General features: G+C 36.4%; 1 protein-coding gene across 25 annotated transcripts in view; it reads right to left on the reverse strand.

The window, feature by feature from the left end:
- The window catches only part of Map2 (microtubule associated protein 2), a 249074-nt gene that overhangs the window by 117994 nt on the left and 116588 nt on the right, over window positions 1–14492 (reverse strand). For 20 of the 25 annotated variants that reach the window (XM_076931745.1, XM_076931754.1, XM_076931752.1 and 17 more), the window contains exon 3: window positions 1305–1369. The gene's annotated coding sequence lies outside the window, so the exon portion shown is untranslated. Of the gene's footprint in view, window positions 1–1304; window positions 1370–1630; window positions 2006–14492 lie in introns of those variants that run through there. The other 5 variants (XM_034497159.1, XM_034497153.1, XM_076931749.1 and 2 more) reach the window with 3 other exon arrangements.

Consider the following 14492-nt stretch of genomic DNA (forward strand, 5'->3'; position numbering starts at 1 on the left):
TTTAAAAAGTTCCTTCTCCAGTTCAAAATCATGTATGGTTCAGCCTACGCTCTGGAAGCCTGCGGACAGTGTCATGTGTCTCTTCCTCTCTTGTACTGGAACTACCCACAGAAGCCAGGCTCTTCAGCAATGCTTGTGAAATGAATAAATTAAGTCACTCGTGATTACCCATTGCAGAGAAAGTTAACCTGCTGCAAATCCTCTGATTCATGGTGGACACTCACACAGTCAGGATCTTTCATTCCTATGGTGGTTGTCTCGGCCATTTTTTTTTTTTAAAGTATAGGTTTTAGAAAGCTAAACCTTCAGTATGAAATATTTTAAACTGACAATCGTAAAGGAGAATTTTATAGAGATGCTAAGAAAAGGTTTAAGGGGTGTCATTGGTCTCTTCTCAGGAAGGCAGAAATGTCTTCCGTTTCTTTCTTTCTTTCTTTCTTTCTTTTTTTTTTTTTTTTAAGGTAAATGACTACTATATAGGATTTGTGGACAAGAACATATGTTAAAGTCAGAGACAATGTTAAAGAATTAAAGAGCAGGCAGTAAACATAACTGCCCTTTCAAATCAGTATACATCCTAATGCTAAGTTTAAAAATTATTATTTTTCATGTAAAGCATGAGGCCCAGATCAATGGAGTCAACTCCTTTCATAGCAAAAAAGAGGATTTCTTTTTTTTATGCTATTAATTCTGAATAAAGCATATGATACTAAACTCTTTTTAGAATTAACCATATCTGACTTTAAATATATTTCCTGTTGTATACTAAAGATATTGTAAAGAAATTGCAATATTTTATTCACCAAATTTAACAACACTGAGTCATCCCTGGGCTTCAGTCTCCAAAGCTCTTCCCATCTACAAAGGGAGAACCATTTTATTTAAAATATTAAAAAAAAAAAAAAAAACAAGCTTAGACTCATAGAAAACCTTCAGCTAAAACAATTTTTAACATATTTCTTTTAAGTTCAAATAAATATATTTTCTTTGTGATACACATATTTCAGACATTTTGTTAACTGTCACAATGACAAAAATCCAAACATTACAGATGAGATAAGCATGCTGATATTTCTTAGTAATTTGCAGCATAGACAAAAGACATATATTTTTTTAGATACTTTCTATTCAAAATAGCCTTGGCTGATGGTGAAATCTGCATAAGAGCTCCCACATCTTCTAGACAAAGATCAGACAATACACTCTGGATAAAAAACCAACCATACGGGTTAAAGCTAAATAAAAGCTTTCCAATTCTTTCTCAATTTCCCTTCATTTAAACATCCAAATAAATCATGCAGTACCTTTTAATTTTCTGACTGAGTGCTTCCCAATCAGTGCTTCCTCTGTTAGAGACAAGCCGAGGAACCTAGAGAAACAAAAGAAAACACATATACACATATAGATTTGTCAGATAAATATCAAAAATATAACTCACCAATAAGTTCATTCATCCTTTATATTCAGATAATAAATGTACGCCTTGGAGTCTCTAGCACAACAAACGCAGCTCTTGGATTTTAGGCTCGATAACGTATTTAAAACACAGTAATCCAAGGCAACATACAGCAGATCCTTTGAAAAAGTGGATTAAAAAGAAAATAAAATGTAAAAAGCCCTAAAGCATTACCGATAGATATGCAGCAATGCCCCTCGAATCGAGTCTGTAAGAGCTGCTGCAGAACCCTGCTTCAAGAACACTCCCTCTGCTCTGTGTCTCTAGCTCCAGACAGACGCAGTCTGAAAGCTCTTGTCTGTGTGTGCTGGGGAAAGGGAAGCTGCAAATTAGAAAAAGTCCCCGCAGTGGCGGAAAGGAAAATAAGGCAAGTAGGAGAGGGAGAGAGAGCTCACTAGGCTTAGAATTTTCGAGAATGATGACAAGTTACTCAGCTCCTCCGCCATCATTCACTGACAAAAGGATGCTGCCTTTGGCTTACGATTTAGCGGTTTGCCACGGGGACTTCTGGTACCAAATGCCTGACAGGCATTTTAATTGCCTCCATCCAAATGTGTCCCCAGGAGTCGGATCTATAAGCCTATGAATGTCATCATCTGGTCTCCTTTGTGTTACACACACACACACACACACACACACACACGTGGGGGCAGGGCAGGCTTAGAAAGACCCGTTTTCAGAAATACAGGATTACAGGCAAATTAAGCTACATAAACTGGACATAAGTAAACAATCATTAATTGGAATTTTTATTATCTATATGAAGTATACTAAAGATAGTTTGAGGTTTTGTCATTGATAGATGAATACAATGTTTTAAAACTATTGCATATTATTATTTATGTCCCAAATAAGGTATTTATTAAAGAAATGTATATACTACTATATATATTTTCCTAAAGAAAATTCAAAGGCTTTGTAAACATGATAATCACACGTTTGGTAATGATTCACTTCAAGGCTAGACATGTGGTATCTGTGTGCAATCATTTTATTCTGATTCCATACAAAAGGAGGTGACAACCAGTTTGAGGGCTGGGACTTTGCCATCCCTGAGGTGAAGGCCATTACAGGGAATTCAGTGTTTGGCATAATCAGTCTCCCCTTCATGTTAGCAACTGAAATTAACCAATTGAATATCCCTGTCATACAGTGCGCTTTATGTAGGGGACTGAAGTGCAAAAATAATTCTTCACCTGTATTATCCTGGAGAAAATGGCAATAAATGAATTGGTAAAGCATTGTTAGAACCCTGATCCAGTAAATGGAGTAAATTTTCTGTGTATCAAAAGGGCCAGCTGCAAAGAAGGTTGCTGAGAGGAAGTATCACCATGGTTACTGGAAACAAAAAGTAAGGGGGTGGGGGGTTGGAGAGTGGGGGGGATGCCAGGAAGAACAGGAGTACAGTGGAGAAAATCTGGAGACAAAAGGATACAGTTCCTTCTCCTCCTTCTAGAAAGCTCTGCCTCTGACAGATTTATATTGTGCTTTCAATTCAATTAAGATGGATTTTCGTTTCCTTCTGCCATGTTCTTCCCCATTTTTGATCATGAGCTAATTTTGCTTTTATAAATATTCAATTTTTTTTCCTATGGGATCCATAACTGCATCTTCAGAAATCACCCAGACTCACCCTGGACACCCATTGTTTCATAGATGAGAAAGCTGAGGCCTGAGGCCTACATCCAAATTCCCACACAGAGGCAGCAGCCTGGCTTCCTGACTAGCCCACTGGTTGGTCCCTGTCACTAAGTGACTTTCTTTCTCTTCTTTCCTCTTATGCTGTTTGCAGGCAAAACACAACCCAGTAAGATCCTGTGCCTTTGATTTTCTAAACCTTTGATTTGCCAAAGCAGCATTCTTCCTTTTAGGACACTGCAATAAACCTGAGAACCAGCTTTGCCTAATATTGGTGCTGGGTTGTGTATAAGTCCACAGAGCCTGGGTGATCATATCAACAGCATTTCTTCCTTTTGTAATCTAGTAATCAGATGGATCAACTATCCTCTGTAGATCTATCTTGTTCGTCGAGCCTGGCACTTCTGACATTATTAACATTATTGTTTTTATAAGCATGAATGTGGAATATCAAACTGAGACAGAATCCCTAAGTTTCTCATAGATATCACAATATAAATCTTCCTGGGGTTATCCAAAACAATGAAACTGGAAAACTGAGAGTTCAGGTGTCTTGTGTGTATGTATGTGTGCACACAGGTGCATGCCAGCGTGTGTATATGCATGTGTGTGTGTGTGTGTGTGTGTGTGTGTGTATCTGTGAGTATACAGAGGTGCCAGTCAAAATCTTTTTCACTAGAGATTTTAGAAATGATTTTCCACAGCTTATAAATCACAAAAATGACTGGCCTGGCAAGATATCCCCAATGGTGCAATAACAACATTTTTATTTGGGGGAATAACCAACAGCTGTCTAATTAAACTTAAAGACTGCTTAACAGGAAGGAGTTCATGCCTGGTACTGTGTATAACTGAAGCCAACTACCCATGGCAGGAGAGTCATAGACCCTTGAGAAGAATCTACTCCTGCTATTTTCCTAAATGAATGTAATTTCTAACTACATTACAAATTGTCATCCTCACATCCATAGATTAGTGTAGTTCTCAGGAATTCTAAAAGAATTTTCTTGCTCTACCAGAATGCAGTATCACAGAGATCCAGGGCTGATCAAAACATAAAGAATAAATGACTATAGGGTACCCAGTCATAATTGGTAATGTACATTGCAGTGTTAGATCCAAGGCTCAGGGAACATTCTAGAGAAGAGTTGGAAAGATTGTCATTGCCAGAGAATCTGCTGAGTTATAGTGTCATTTGTTCTTTTTCTTCTGGACAGGACAAAGAAGCTGAATGTGTGAGGTCTTAAAAGTATGGTTTTCTAAACAAGATGTACATAATGATGGCATCAGTTGGCAAGCCATTGTGGCTGGGGTAAATTTCATGAGGCCCTAGATAAAGGGCTACAGACAGTTAATGATGGCTGAGAGAGGGAGCATCATTTTTCTCCAAGGATGATCCCTTGGTTGGTTGCCCAATCCCAAGTAGTTAGTCCTAAAACACATGTCCACATGAACAACACTGGATACACTCAGTCAATTCTCTCTCTCTCTCTCTTTCTCTCTCTCTCTCTCTCTCTCTCTCTCTCTCTCTCTCTCTCTCTCTCTCTCCCAATACAGTAACAATTAATAAAGAGAAGGTCATGAGTTTGAGTGGGAGTGGTATAAAACATTGGAGGACCAGAAGTTAGAACAGGGATGCTGTATTGAGAATGATCTCTATAAAATTCTTATATATGAAAAGGAAAAGGTTTTTTTAATAGGTCAATGTGAAAATTACATTAATGGATGAATTAGTTCAAAGACAAAAAGTCATATTTGTGATTGATATTGCCTTCCCTATTGTTTATATGAAGCATTCTATTTAAATATCATATTTTACTGACATTGCCATAAAATTAGTATTTTTATTTCTACTTTATGATTTATACGTATTTAAAATATAGACTTCTTTCCTACTTCCTTTGAATTCTGCAGTGTTCCTAGCAAGAGGCTACAAGCTCTTAAATGACCAGAAAGAGCAGGATTGTCTTCTGTTGATATTAAAATATACTCCATTTAAAATTTTAAATTAAAAAAATTATAACAAAGTTAATGAAGACTCTCCTAGGGCCAGAATACTTTGAAAATCTTTTTAAACTTGACTATAGCTGAGCATGATAATACAGTCTTGTGTCCTTTCAATTCAGAAAGACAAGAAAGGCAGAAAAATATGTTGAAGGCCAGAATGGATCACATAGTGAGATCTTATTTCAAAATGATTAAGACAATAAATAGTATGAGTTTTACTTTAAATCAAATTTTATTAATAGGAATAATATACTTTCACCCAGCTCTCTTGATTTGTTATTCTAGATAATAGGCAGATGTGTAAGCATTTTACAAAGTATTATGATACCAAACTCTGTTTAATATCATCTTTTTTTCTTTCAACTAAGTTGGTTTACATAAACAAATAAATATAGTTAAATACACAGGATAAAGATAACAGAAGGAATGAAGTAGAGATTGAAGAAAAGAAGGGGAGGGCAAGAAAGAAAAATTGTCAAAAACCATCACAGTATGAATTATATAGATGGAAAAAATGGAAATGTCTAACCCCTGGAGAAACTACAAAAGTCTACAGAGCTAACTAGAAAAGGTTCTTGTCCTTATTGCCACATTATGCAGATCACCCAAGATACAGAAACAATCGAAGTGTCAGATGAGAACAGACAAAATGTATGTGCTGTAAATGCTTCTGAGCAAAAATACATGTAGATATTATTACTCCTGAAACTGAATCAGTACAAGGTCTTATTATTCGTCACAATCTTGAGCCTGGAACTGAAATGCAATGAGCCATACACAGAAAGAAACGTGTGGTTATGATCTCATTTTTAAGTGGATTTCAAAATATCCAACATACAACAATGAAGGGAAATATCAGTAGGTACCATAGGGCATGAACCAATAGGAGAGTCAGAAGTCAAAGACAAATAGCAGTTATGTAATCTTAAATATGAGGTATGAGAGCTAATGACCTCTACAAAGATTATAGGTAATGAAATGGTGCCAAGAATAAATAAGGAAGTAGTAGTTTTTAACAAATATACTGAAGGTCTGATATATTTTATGTAACATGAGCCTTGTAGACATTATAAGCCAAAGAAGCCTAACTAAAAGGCTATTTATTATTACTGTTTATTGAATCGACTCTTAGACATCTAATTCACTAGGAGCCACTTGAAGGCAGAATACTGAGTATCTCTACTGAACCCTCATGAAGCATGAATGAGAAACAGTTTGTTTACAAAGGAGCAAAGACCCAACTGATGCTTGGGTTGCCTCAGGCCATCATGGAACTTCACTGAGGTATTGTTCAGATTTGGCTTGCAAATGGGGATGCCAATGGATTATTCTAAGCAAACAGTATTAAGAAGGGTACAAGATAACTTGTATATTTTACATCCCCCATCCCCTGTGACTTCAAAAATTTCTGTGTCTGTCTGTCTGTCTGTCTACCTATCTATATCTATATATATTGTAGTTTCTTTAAAACTGAACTACATTCTTATCCAATGTCTCTATAAAAATATATTTCAAGTTATTCTTGGATTATGTACTATTTTAAACCTCATAAAAGTTCACGTTTCACTGAAAAACTTTGCAGATAGTTTTTAAACTAATACTAACTTATTTTTCTTTACTGAAACAGGGTTCTTAGTTGTCAAGGTGAAACCAACAAGATGATGCAAATTGAAGGGGAAGAAAGGAAGAGGAGAGAGAAAGGGGGAGGTAGAAGGAGAGAGAGAAAGAGAGATATTTTGATTTTAACATAAGGTTGAGTATAATTTAGTGAAATAGCTAGATTAACAACCAAAAATTATTTTGGTTCAAAATCCTCTAATATTTGACAAGTGTATACACCATGTAGCAACAGACAAGATGCAGAATGCTTTGATTACTGAGAAGATCTCATGCATCAGGACCTTAGCTGCTGCTAAGTGAGGTCTATCTGCCTCAATCCTGGTTGTTTTCATAGGCCACCACTAACCAAGCAGATGAAATGTCTGTAAATGCAGTTCCCTTTTGTTCTTTGCACAGATTTTTACTGAAGCAAGCTGAACCATACTTGTTCTGAAACTTCTTTAAAAGACAATCTCGCATGAACTACAAATAATGAAGAACAACTTTTAATCCATCAATGTGTAACCTTGTATCTCTGAAAAGACTAAGTTGAAAATTAAAATGCTCCTCTGAGTATGAAAAGGAAGTTGATAAAAGAATAACTGAAATCCACACACACACACAGCCAGCCAGCCAGACACTGAATACACAGCCACTTGGAGAGCTGTTCACAATATCTACTAACGCAATTTAGCTTCTAGATAGATACTCAAAACAAATGAGCACAAATGCCCAGCTACCACATGCAATGCATATCCTTAACATTCATAACAATGCAAAACTAAAAACTACTCAAATATTTGAGAATAGAATGGATGATACATTCAAACAACAATTATTATTTAAACAATAAAAGGAAAGAAAACATCACAGACATAATCTTAAATGAAATAGGTCCCACAATGGTCACATCCTATGCCAATGCATGTAACTGATAATCAAGAACAGTCAAAAGTAAGGCTCTAAAGTTCAGGCAGTGGTTCCCTCTGGGTGGACAGCTGGCATTGACTTGGAAAAAAATCTAATGTCTTCTGGATCCAGCTGTATTGACGTGGGAGGGTGGAAGAAAGAATTGACATGTTCATTACATGCATTACACCTAAATAATGACAATAAGAGCAATACGATGTCGTTTTAAAATGTCCATTTGTGACTGACTTCAGATCTGTGAGTATTGTGCAAAAAAGCTTGGTATAGGAAGATATTTTCAAACATAACTTGTCACCATCACTGCATAAACGACAGCCACATGATGATGTGTATGTTGATTTAATTAAACAAGGGAACATGTTTCCTAGCAGAAAGCAGACATTGTACATCACAAATAAATAACAACTCAAATGTAAAAGAAAAGGAAGCAAAATACCTATTTTATGAGCATCATATCAGCAAATAATTTTTTTTTCTTACAGAATCTCTTACTGAAGTACATTATCGCTACAAGAGAGTAGTCGGACAAGACTTCCCCCGGGCAGCCTCTGCCCACTGATATCACTGATCTTCATAGTTTATCTTTTGGCATCATCTCTTTCTTTTCCAATACAAAGCTTACACTTCCTTTGTGGTCCATTTGAAGTTCTTCCTCTCTTGTAATGGCTTCCAAACTCTCTGCAGCATGTAGTACTATGAACATCTTTTGTTTCTTAGAATCATCATGGTACAAAATAAAATAAAACACAGAATAACCATTTGATTACTGTAAACACATGACTATTGGTTTTCAGTTTTTTCTTCCCTATTTTAATCAGATATTGACTAATTTAAAAGCATGAGAATTGAATCTGATTATAATAACTAAACATCTCTGTTGTACTTTTCTCTTTGGGTACATTATTTTATTTGGCTTTTCTTAGAGTTGGTTACTCATAGTTTACTGTTACGGAAACAGGTCCCATTAAGTTTAGTAAAATGCCCAAGGCCACACAGCTGGTGAGGCATAAATTCATGACCTAGACTTTTAAGCTAATTAGTCAGTAATTCAGACTAACACTTAAAATATCAGAAGAGATTAAAACCACTAGAATTAAGAATTTCCCATTTACACTTACAAGGCATCAGAAGAGGATGAAAAAATTAAACAAAAGAAATTTCCACTTTAAGACAGACTACATATTATATAAAGTAGGCTGTGCATAAAAGGGAAGATGGCAAAAAAATTAGAAGACTGCAAATATGTATTTTTACTTTCAGAATGCCAGATAGTTTTCACCTTATATTTACAAATAATGTATGTTGAATGCAATCATCCTTACAGTTGAAGACCACATAACCTTATTTTCAGTTTTTGGTTTTTTTTTTTAATTTCTTTATTGTTTGCTTATTCTCTCTCTCTCTCTCTCTCTCTCTCTCTCTCTCTGTGTGTGTGTGTTGCACTCATGTGCATGATGTGTATAACAGGAGACATGAGGAGATCAGAGGATAACTTGTGGCAGTCAATTCTCCCATTTTACAGTCTACTATGTAGGTTCTGGGCACTGAACTCCGGTTTTCAGGCTCAGTGGCAGGCAAGATGGCACTGAGCCATCTCGACACCAGCTTTTAAAAAAATTGACTTTCTTCCTTTTAAAAAATGTTACAGTGGGGTCTTGTTATATATCCCAGGCAAGTCTTGAACTTGTAAACCTCCTGCCTCAGCTGCTTGAGTGCACTGATGTCTACTTTATGCCCTATTTTTAACTCTGTTTTGTATTTATTTGATACAGAATTCATTCTCATTCTATAAGTTTTGTTTCTAGCGTTTCTTCTATGATTTGTTTCTTCTGTGAAGCCTCCCATTCTGACTTTGGAGTGATTCGTTCTCTCTTATGGCCAATCACACTGCAGCAGATGGAGGGGTTACACATGTGGGTTGATCCAATCATGAGCTCTGGAAGTTCAATCTTTGCTTTTGTTCATCTGGTTGCCTCAGTGACTAGAGAATACATGTCTAGCCCCCCCCCCCCCCACCAGCATTTTAAAACATAAACACCAGAGATTTAGCATTGCTTTTGGACATTCAACTCCATGCCTGAGCCCTACTGTTTAACCTGGATACACCAACCTATTTTTCATATCCAGGAATGACTCCGTTGACATTTAAAGTGACATCTTTCTAGTACTTAGTGTTTTTTCTGATAAGCATACCCGTGATGGCCTGGGGCATTTCATGGATGTCCTGAGAATAAACTTGCCAATTTGAACCTCTTGATTTGCATGATTTTGAAGGGCATTCTGGATCAAGGAAATAGGAATCCATTTTCCCAGGTTACCACAGCATGCTTATAGTCAGTGTATGGTCTATGCTTGATACATATTGAAACAAATGTCATCCTGTTTTCAAAAATTTTGCTCTCTGGTAATTTGTGGCTTACTTGTTTTTAAACATCTTGCTCAAAATAATCCATAACTAGTAAGTATAGATGACAGTAATAAAAAAAATAATACCTGAATACAGTTGCTGTCCTCATTGTAGTGTATCCTGAAATGTCATCCAATACCATGGGTAGTGTTATGTGCAGAACCAGAAAGCATCCTATCAATATCACTTCACAAAATACATGTTTAAAGCATTTGCATTTAAAATTGGGGTAACAGACTGCTTTTGTTAAAATACTTCCATCCTTTTCCCAATACTTCCTCAGATATGCCTTTCTCCACAAGGCTTCACCTTATTATACATATAATACATATATTGTTTCCAGTGTCCTTTGTCCTACTTTGAATAATACCTACCAAATTTTCCTAGAACACACTATTTACTTGCTGTTTATTATTTATTGTTTGCCTCTATCTACTTGTAGACTTCATAAAGACAGAAGCCTTCCTGATTTATTCACTAATATATCACAAGCACATAGGGCTGAATGTGGTACACAAACAATACACAATAAATATTAATTGTATAAATACTGTTTACGTTGCATTAATGGCAATTAATATATAATATTAAAATTCAGAAAAGATATGAGTTTCATCTCCAAAAATCTTCACACTTAACTCAAAGGGTTTCATAAGTAATGAACCAAACACATTTGGTGTATTTCTTTCATTTGGTCATAAATAACTTTAAAATATGAGTATTGGGCTCTCATCCTTGGTGCATTGATGGCCACTTGATACACTTGTTATGTTTCAGGTTTTTTTGTTGGTTTGTTTGTTGTATTTTTACTTACACTGATTCATTTTGCTACTTTTTCTTATCTACTTGTGAATCTTTAGCTACAGCTTCTAAATATACCTCCATTGTTCAAAAACTTAAAAGGTGGGGTAGCCTAGTTTCTTTACCCTAGAGATACAACAATGCCATAGAAAAATCATCTTTGTAAAAAAATGGACAAACCATTGATAAAAATTAATGTGGAAAAATTTTAACTAAATAAATTTTCATTTAGTAGTTTGTCAAGTACACTCTTCTTCATATGTCATGAATTTCTTCGATGATCTTGCGGGAAATGAACCTTCCTTTTTATCAGATGTCTTTTCCCATGAGTCATTGCTGTTTAACAGAAGAGTGGATGATGGTATATACTCATTTGCTACAAAGTCACATGGTACAAAATCAAATAGTACATGATATTAGACCTAAATTCCTGGTTTCCTTTTGAGAACCACAAGAGTACTACATTGCTTACAGTTTTTTAAGCTTTGAAGAAAGTTCTTTACTCTTCTGAATCCTTGCCATCCTTCTGTACTGAGTACACACAACTGAAGAGGGAGTCTTCCCTGTTAGGTCACCTAGCACCATTCCATCTGAATGAGGCTATTTTTGACTTCAAGTGAACAGGCTATTCTGAAAAGGCTTAAATACGGATTTTTTTTTCCAAATTAATTGATCACATGTCTGGATTCCAAGTGTAGTTTATTGATTGTGAGCTTGTCTCTCATTGGTGTGACCTAAGCCCTAGCATTATCTGTTAACAAGCTAATAAGTGCCTACCACATGTAGCATTGTTCCTAATGACACATATATTTATTTAATGAATATTTTTTTAAATGCGTGAAAGCAGGTTACAGGTTGTCTTAGTTAATGTTTGATTGCTGTGATAAAACATCATGACCAAAATCAACTTGGGGAGAAAAATGTTTATTTCATCTTGAAGCATGTAGTCCATTTTCATCAAAGGAACTCAGGGTTCCTTATACTGAGGCCATACAGCATTGGTACTCAACCCTCCTAATGCTGTGACCCTTTAATATAATTCCTCAGGTTGTGGTAACCCTCATCCATAAAATCATTTTCCTTGCTCTTTCACAACTGTAATTTTGCTACTGTTATGAATCACAATGTAAATAGTTTCGGAATAGAGTTTTTGACAATAGAGTTTTGGCTGAGAACCACTGCCACAGAGAAATGATGCTGCTGCTTACTGGCTTGTTCTTCATGGCTTGCTGAGCTGTTTTTTCTTCTAACACTTGGGACCACCAGCTTGAGGGTAAACCACCCAGAATGAGCTAGGCCCTCCCACTTCCATCATCAATCAAGAAAATGGACTACCAAACTTGCCTCCCAGCCAATCTGATGAAGGCTTTGTCAACAGTGTTCCTTCTTTCCAGGTGACTTTAGCTTGTATAAAGTTTACCTAAAACTAGCCAGCACATGGGTGTAGAGTTTCATACTAGTTGAGAGCAAACATATAATTTAATCTTATTTCTATAATATCTGATAATGCTTTAAAATTAGTATGCAATAGTTAAATTGTGCTTTAAGGATATTGATATAGGAAAAATAATGAGAAGTGTGGAAAAACGTATAATTGTAGCCAATGTTCTTTAGTATTGAATTTATAATTTTTAAGCTAGAAACTAAAGAAATCAAGAAAAGGGGGGAAGGAAACACATGTCCAGGCTAAAGGTATTTCTTGCTAAAGTAACAGAGACCTGTGAGCACATACAAAAAGCTCAAGCTGCTTCAGTGATCAGGCTTTCTAGAGTACAAAAGCCATTGCTAATCTTCCTGTCTTGGGACTATTTAATGATTGCATGAGTTGTTGATTAGCCCATGAGAAGTATATGTGAAGCCTAAATCAAGAAATGCACGAATAGGGCTGGATATATGGCTCAGTGGTTAAGAGCACTGGCTGCTTTTCCAGGGACAAGTTTGAGTCCCAGGACCCAAATGATGGCTCTATCTACGACTCCAGTTCTAGGGCATTCAATTGCTCTTCCTCTGTCCTTCACAAGCAACAGTATACAGCACACAGTATACAAACATACAGTCGGGCACTAATACATGTCAAGTTTTTTTGTAAAGAGAGAGAAATGCATAGATAAGCTCCGGAGAGAGCTTTGTGGGTATGATACTTACTGCTCAAAGTTAAGGACTGAAGAAGTTTGATTCTCAGAACACAAGTAAAAGCCTGGGAAGCCTGGTGGCCATCCATAATGGCAGCACCCAGGAGCAAAAATGGGGAATCACTGGGGCAAGCCGGCTATTTAGACCAGCTGGTACAAGCAATCTCTGGGTTCGGTGACAGTCTGTGTAATTAAAGTGGAAAACTAGGAAGACTCCAGACAATATGTTTAGGCCAATACACACATGTACACACATACACATACATACATGCTCATGCACAACTGCATATTCAACACACATGTTGAATATGTGTGTGTATGCGTGAATACACTGAACAAAAATAAAAATGCAGAGAGATAGAACACATGTATATCTGAAATTGTCAAAGAGTAATTTAATTTATACTTTTAAGAAAGAAAATTAAAAAACTGAAATGTACAAACAATGCACAAGTGAAAACATTGAGAAATTGGCAGGATATTCAGCTTAAAGGGGGAATAAAAGAGAAATAACAGAAAAATTTAAGTGTGTGTGCGTGCGTGCGTGTGTGCGTGTGTGTGTGTGTGTGTAAGATGCTTGGACAGCCTAGAAGTACTACATCCTGCTCTGAGTATCACTTGACAAAGTGAATGAACACGGATGGAGTCTGGTAGTAGAATTAAAGTCCTCAGATCAGAAAGTAAAGCAAGAGTAAATGAGGTCGGTCTGTAGAAAAGAACTGGATGGGCAGATGCTCAGTGAGCACACAGAGCTTCATTTATAAACCAGTTCAGCAGGCTGACAGGTGAAACAGGCTGAGCCACCTGAAAGATCACATTCAGTGGCTGACATTTCTGGATGCGCAGCTGGGTCTTTTAAACAGACACTGTTCTAAGGAAATTTGAGTTGCATGCTTCCCTCAACACAGCTTTCTAAATCTTGCACAGCATCAATATTTGCCAAACACCTGCCACCGTCATTTGTCCAGAATTTGCTAGATTCAGCAGGTCTTGACAGAGGATATTTTATGTGGATGGTTGGTCTTCTCCTTTGGACGCACATATATTGATGATATGCTAATGGGTCTGGTTCTGTCTCTTCAACAGCATAAATTAACTTAGTCCTACCGTGAGGATTATCCTGGAAATGGAGAATGTCACCCTCAGTACGTCTATGGCATGGAGGTGCAAGTGAATGAGTTTCTAACACAGGTAGAATAAAAACCACAGAGACACACATATTCACTTAAAGTGATTTTCTTCCCTGATGTCTGTACTAGACAAGAGCTGCTTCAAGCAGAGTATTTCACTCTTGAGCCCCTGAAATCAGTACTTCAGAATATATCACAGTGAGCTTTGAATTGAGTGCATATTTCATTATGAAATAGTGTCTTCTAGCAGAAGGTACATGTTTTGTATTAGAAAGGACAGACTTGTGACTGTCTATCATTCTATCTCAATAACTTAGGCTTATTAGCAAATTACTAACGACACCATAGAGCAAAGTAATAGAATTGCATGCCAAACGCGAATAAAGGAAAAT

This window comes from Arvicanthis niloticus, chromosome 3 (genome assembly GCF_011762505.2).
Source record: "Arvicanthis niloticus isolate mArvNil1 chromosome 3, mArvNil1.pat.X, whole genome shotgun sequence".
Taxonomy (NCBI): Eukaryota; Metazoa; Chordata; class Mammalia; order Rodentia; family Muridae; genus Arvicanthis; species Arvicanthis niloticus.